At 45.5% G+C, this 6,256-nt stretch overlaps 1 long non-coding RNA gene across 1 annotated transcript; it reads right to left on the reverse strand.

Annotated features, from left to right (window-relative positions):
- Window positions 1-2,305: 2,305 nt before the first annotated feature.
- Window positions 2,306-5,201, reverse strand: LOC103899245. Its single transcript, XR_657598.2, has 3 exons — window positions 4,953-5,201; window positions 4,646-4,751; window positions 2,306-2,860 (listed from the first exon to the last, which is right to left on the reverse strand). It is a non-coding gene; the product is annotated as an uncharacterized LOC103899245 (long non-coding RNA).
- Window positions 5,202-6,256: the final 1,055 nt, after the last annotated feature.

Below are 6,256 nucleotides of genomic sequence, written 5' to 3' on the forward strand. Positions count from 1 at the left end.
GGTGAGGAGGGGGGGTGGGGGGGGGGGGGGGGGGGGGGGGGGGGGGCACCCCTGTCCCCAACGCTGGCTGTGGTCGCCCATGGGCTCCTGAGCAATGTGCAAGCTGCGGCTCTGTCGTGCCCTGCAGAGCATCGTCACAACAGCCCAACATGTCTGAAACACGCACAAGGGGCCAAGTCCAGCTGGTAGCTGATTTTTGCTATCGAGATTCGTATTTATTAATTTCTAGCCCATTTGCTTTCTTTTGGCACCATTTTTCTCTGCAAGTGAAAAATTTACCCTGAATCACAGTGTGTTATTTCCACTTGTCAAGATAAAGGTTAATGAAATACCAGTAACTGCATCACAAATCTAGCTCTGTATCTATCAGAGATTTTATATGGCATGTTATACTGCACAGCCTATGCTTAGAAAAGGCTGTGATTAAAAAAACCCCAAACTGTCAGAGGTCAAGAAATTCACAGCTAGAGCAGCTGAGCCTCTGCCCTTCACTCCTCACCTCTCGCCTGTAGGACGAGGAAAAAGCCCTCCCGCAATTGGCACAAACAAGTATGGGTCAAGATTTAATCCAACACATGAGATTCTGCAGGACTGCAGTATTTAAACAACGTTTTTCTGTGCAAACATTGTCTGCCTCTGGATAATGCTTACTCGGATATTCATACACTATGTAAATAATATATAAATAACATATAGAATCATAGAAAATCTCGAGTTGGAAGGGACCTGTAAGGATCATCGAGTCCTATAAATATATGTAGGATTTAGAAGCAACATAATGCTATATTTGACATATAGCTGTCTTCAAAGAGATTTGCACCAGAGGTGCAAAGAGAATTTTACGTACTTGCTGCAAAGAGTTTCTCATGCCCTGAACGTGAAACCAGGGCTGGCAGAAGGACGCACCGTGAGCTGCTCTGTGCCCTGGGACTCGGGAGTCGAGACAAATTACACAGTGACAAACTCCCCTTCGAGATCCGCAGACACAAGATCAGACCCCAAATTAAATAGTTGGAAATACAGACGATACGCCCGTTCAGCAGCAGTGCGAGCATATGAGCTTTCAGGAAGGAAGGGAGGAGCTGCTTTGTTTTCTTCCTAGGGAAGGTCGGGGAGGGATGGGATGAGTGTCAGAAACTGCCGTTTGGGATGAGTCAGGAGATTGGCATGGGGCGGTTTGCATTAATACCGGCTTGAACGCATGCCAAAGAGGATTTCCAAAATTCACAGCCAGTTATTTCTTGTCATAGGGTTAAAAAATCCTATAGCCTGTTCTTCCACTCCAAGGCATGCAATCAAAAGCCTGCGGAGATTACTCTGAGAAGGTTGGTTTGTTCTGTAAATATGTTCTTAAAATCTTGAATACAGATTACTAAGTTTAAAAAAAACCCCAACAACCTAAAAACTTCTAACAGAGCTAACCCTCTCACCGAGAATCTTTTCCCTCCTCCGAAGTGGATTAAAAAGCATTGTTGTGAAATCCCAGTGCAGATTTTATTATGGGCTGAATCAAAATGCTTTGGAGTTTTTGGAATTCAGATCTGAAGTTCATCGTTTCAGCCCATATGTTCCATATAAAAGTAAGATAAAGAAAGGGATGTACTTTTTCTTCCTTTTGATATGCAAAGATTTAGATGAAATACTTACTTTCCAATTTGCTTTTTCAGTAGAAATTCACTAGAGATCCTATCGAACATGAAATACCCTGTGAAGCCTGAGGAGCTCCTGAAATGATGGATGACATCAAGAGCCAAAAGAATATTTACAAAGCATCTGAAGAAAGAGATCCTTAATCACTCTGTGAAGCCTGTTGATTTGTTGCCATGTACTTAACTTAAAGCTTATGTTGTCATATAGCTAACTTTAAAATTTAATGAACCATTTGGGGGAAGGAAATCTCTGTTAAAAAAAAATCAGTCCTGTCCCTTCAGCTGAAGTGTGAGCAATAACACACTTCATCGGATATTCTCAGCAAGTCCCTCGTTAAAACAGTATCACCAGATGAGACCTAATTTTCCTAATATTTCCAGAGTACAATGCAAGAAGGAAAAATATTTAAGATTTTATGTATTCCTGAAGAATAGTTAAAAAAATGGCGCAAGCTCCCCCCCCCAGGTTATTTGCTAGACCTCTTTCATTTACAGATATTTTATTGTTGAAATGGAATATCAATACTATTTTTATTTAAAAAAAAAAACTTTTGCCCACTAGATGGCTGTAATTGTTACGGCCATGTTTAATTTTTGGTATCAAATTCCCATCTTTAACAAAGTATATTCTTCCTTCTTGTTATTCTGTATTATACGCTCTCGACCTCCAGCGCGGTGTTTGAAGCGATGGGCTCCTCACTTTGCAATTTTCAACTGTTTATAGAAAATTTAGGTGTTCAAAATGGCTGCTGGGGTGGGTTTGTATCACGCCTGAGGAACAGAAACCCGCCACCATTTTGAAGGATAAAGTGGGAATTATTTTTTCGTTATTGAAAGAAATACTTTGTTTTCTGCTAATACAAAGAGCGATCAGGCTGAGCGCCCTACGGAAAGGCTTTTCCAGTAGCACGCCGTTTAGTGCAAGCAGCTTGCGATTACTGTTGTATCACAAAAACGTTGCAGATCTGATGGACGAGAGCCCAGAAGGCAGGACTGAGCATCTCCCGCGTCCTAGATTCAGTAGAGGAGCTGATGTGAGAAAGAAGCAGGATCTGCTGGAAGGAAAGCTCAAACGATATCTCACAGAGAATGCAATTTCCCTGCTGTTTGCATAGGCTCTAGTCCAGGAGAAGGAGCGGGTCTCTGCGGTGGATTTGCACAGCGTTTGCTGGCTGCGGTTCCCTGTGGCTGCGGTTTTCCAGAAGTTCCACCTAAAGGGAATGACCACGTAGGCTCAGGTGCGGAGAAAGACTTTCCTGATTCAGCTAGCGAGCAGGGTACTAATGTTTCATCTAAACAGAGCCGCCTGAATATAAACATCTATATTATGTTTGACAGCTCTTGACTACAAGATACGTGGAAAGGGAATTGGCTCTCTCCTCACTTTTTAAGTCGAACACAAGTCTTTAAGCAGTATGCAGAAACATTCGTGGCAGCTCTCCACTAAGCATGAGCCTGTATGGATTCTCCGAGGCATCGCCATAGCCCCTCAGCACGGTGCCTGGTTCTGCTAGCGGCTTTGCAGCCCCTGCCCCCTTCAGCTTGCAGATAAATCTGCCCTTAATGGGAATTACTTTTTCTTTGATGATGAGTTTGCCTCCCGGTTCAGTACTGCACCAAAGGGGGTGATCAGGGTCCGTCAGGTTTCATAAGACTTAAGTGCAACTTCTCAGTTAAGTGTCTGCAAAGAGGGTTTGCTCGGCCAGGGCCTTGTAAGCGGCTTGAATGGAGCAGTGCCTTTGCCTTGGTTAAAAGTACCACGCCAATAAAGAGTGCACACCCAGCACCGCAGTTTTTCAGATAATCGGGAAGAGAAAGCACCTTTGGCATAGGAGGTGCTGTAATAAGATGTGGTTTAGAAGAAATTCAGGACCGCTGTAATGCACCAGTTTAATATCGGTCAAGTAGATAATTTCACTTATTGCTCGCTCTTGCAGAAATACCACGTCAAAGTGCTTGGAGGGTACAACTGCAGTCAGACCAGCGTGTCCCCCTGCTTTAACTGTATTTCTTCCTAATTCAATATAATTAGGCACTTCCTTTTTGTGTGTGTGTACAAATAGGTCCGTGCAGAACGAGAGCCTCGTGCACCGTGGGTCGGTCAGCCAGACGCTGGGCACCCCGAGTCCCTGCTTCTCCGGACAGCAGGGCCAGGCGTTGCCCTCAGCCCCACCTCTGACCCAGCCGCCTTATCGTGGTGGGCGTGTGGGTCAGGCTTGCCTTCTGCCCTTCCTGGTGCATGCAAATCCAGCCTACCTGGGTATTTAAATCAAGTTCATCGCCTAGCTGAACACCTTATAAAGTGATGTTAATCAAGAAAGAATAATGAACCTTCAAATTCACTTAAATTGTAAGTAAGGACGAAGTGCTCAAGTAAAATGGCTCTCATTCTAAACCGGTCCTTATTTCTAAGCCTTCTGCATCTACAAAACGGGATAAAGTATTTTTCATTCTGTAGCAAAACACTTTGAGACTAACGGATGAAAAGAGCTGGGTACTGTTCAGGAAGGTGGGGATCTTTTTTACCCTCTCTTCCTATTCCCTTGAAAGTAATTCCTGCCATCATCCTTTGAACCAATCCCTAAAACTCAAGACGCTTCTTTGAGATCCTCTGACTCACTGACTTTTCTGTCTTTCTGTCTACAGCGAATCTTGCTGAACAGGTTTAAGCAAAATAATCTCCATGCAAACATTCTGCAAATAGATCAATTCCGTACCCGGTATCAAACACCCTACCTGGAGCCCACTGAATAAATGGATGTCTTTGCTACAAAATTATAAACCAGAACTTCACGTAGCATCATAGCCATATAGATTTGAAATAATTTCACTTTCAGCACAGAGTTTTCAGTACTGTAACAACAGCGGTATAAATAGCCACATTTTCTGAGCATTGCAAAGGACAAGTGATTAAGGTCAGCATCCTCGCAAGAGTAGTTTGCCATTGGTGCCTGATTTAAGACTATCTGGAGCAGACTACAAAAGGCGCGGGGTACCTGAGGCTCCTGTGAAACTGTGGTGGAGTTGTGGATGCTTTGTATTTTCTGGTAATCGGTCTGGAGACATTTTAAGCTTTGCACACAAAAACAGAAGGGTGCAAACCTGCAAGAATAACACCTTCAAATAACACAAGCTCGCTTGCAGAGGGGAAGGGGCTGGTTCAAGACCACGGCACCCGCTCCTGCAGGTAGCAAAGCTCCTTCCGAGCTCCGCATTGCCCCGGTGGAGCACACCCTCCCGCCAGCTCGCCTTCACAAAGCAAACCACATACCACAGGGATTTGCTGGGTAAACAACGACTCACCCCTGCAATATCAGCGCTGGAGAGAAACAGAGGAAGAGCTGTAATAGGTGCTCCTCACCTCACGTAACTCGCCATGGGAAGATGCTCGGGTACTCGGGAGAGTGACACGCGTAGAACCCTAATTGAGATGTGTTAGACTGCACCAGAGAGTTGTCTGAATTGTGATAGAGATATCCAGCTCGGAGTCAAAGAGCCGGAGGAAGCCGTGAAGGCTGAGAGCAACCAGGTTGGGTCAGATGGCTGCTCGCTTTTTCAGGCTGAGGCACGCTAGCTCCCGGGTCCGGAGCCAAAGCCCCCGCAGCCGGTGGAAAGGCTCCAGCCGGTGTCCCTGGGCGTCAGACGGGGCCTTGGGGTGGGTCACACTCTTTCCGAGAAGGGACGTCTGTCACCTTCATTAATCTTATCTGGGGATTGCTCTGAAACAAAGCGTTTCGTGAGCCTGAACAAAAACACCGGGGGAGCGCTCGGCGGCGAATTCTTTTGCACGCTCCCTTTTTGTTTTGTATGATTTCCAACATTTCTGGCAAAAACATTTCCTCTGACTGTTTTCCTTCTAGAAACAGCCTCTTCCAGACAGGGCTGCTTTGCCACTATTTAGCTGGGTAGACACAAGGCTATTTAAAACACAGAGCTGGAACATTAGCAAAACACTTGTCTCATTCCAAGACAAGCAGGGAAGGGGAGGGTGCGCATCGCCGGGGTGCAACCTTGCTCGTCCCCGGGAGGTTTATGCCTGCGTCATGCCGATTTGTGCTGAATTTAAGGCTTTGGGGATGGAGTCTGTGACAAAATCTGACAAGATTTTTTAGAAGCCGCTAGTTCACAGGCTTCAGTATTTATGATTTTTGGCTGCTGGCTCTCGCGCACTCTGCGGTCAGCAGTTTAATTATTTACCAGGCTATATACAGCACCGTTCAAGCAGCAACCATCAAATCCGACATTTTGATAATGCGAGGGTAATTGGGTTATTTTTTTTTCCTCCCACCAGCCCAAACCCCCTATTCTGCTGGGAGATGCAGAGTCATAGCTCTGCTGGATTGGCTTCCCGCCACCTCGCTGCTCCTTTAAAACCCCATACCTCCCATTGAAGGAACTCGGTGTCCTGTTCGCCAGGAGGACGTCAATGTTTCTATGGAAACTCTTCCCAAAGATTCTCGCTCTGCGCTGCCGCCGCTGCGTATTGTATGACCGGCTTTGTACACTGCAATTCATTATTGAGGCTGTGACGAAAAGGGAGCAGCTTTCTGTCCAAAGGGAAAAAGCATTAAAAAAAAACACCAAACAAAAAACCTAACCCCCCACAC

Source organism: Aptenodytes forsteri, unplaced genomic scaffold (assembly GCF_000699145.1).
Source record: "Aptenodytes forsteri isolate BGI_AS27 unplaced genomic scaffold, ASM69914v1 Scaffold563, whole genome shotgun sequence".
NCBI lineage: Eukaryota > Metazoa > Chordata > Aves > Sphenisciformes > Spheniscidae > Aptenodytes > Aptenodytes forsteri.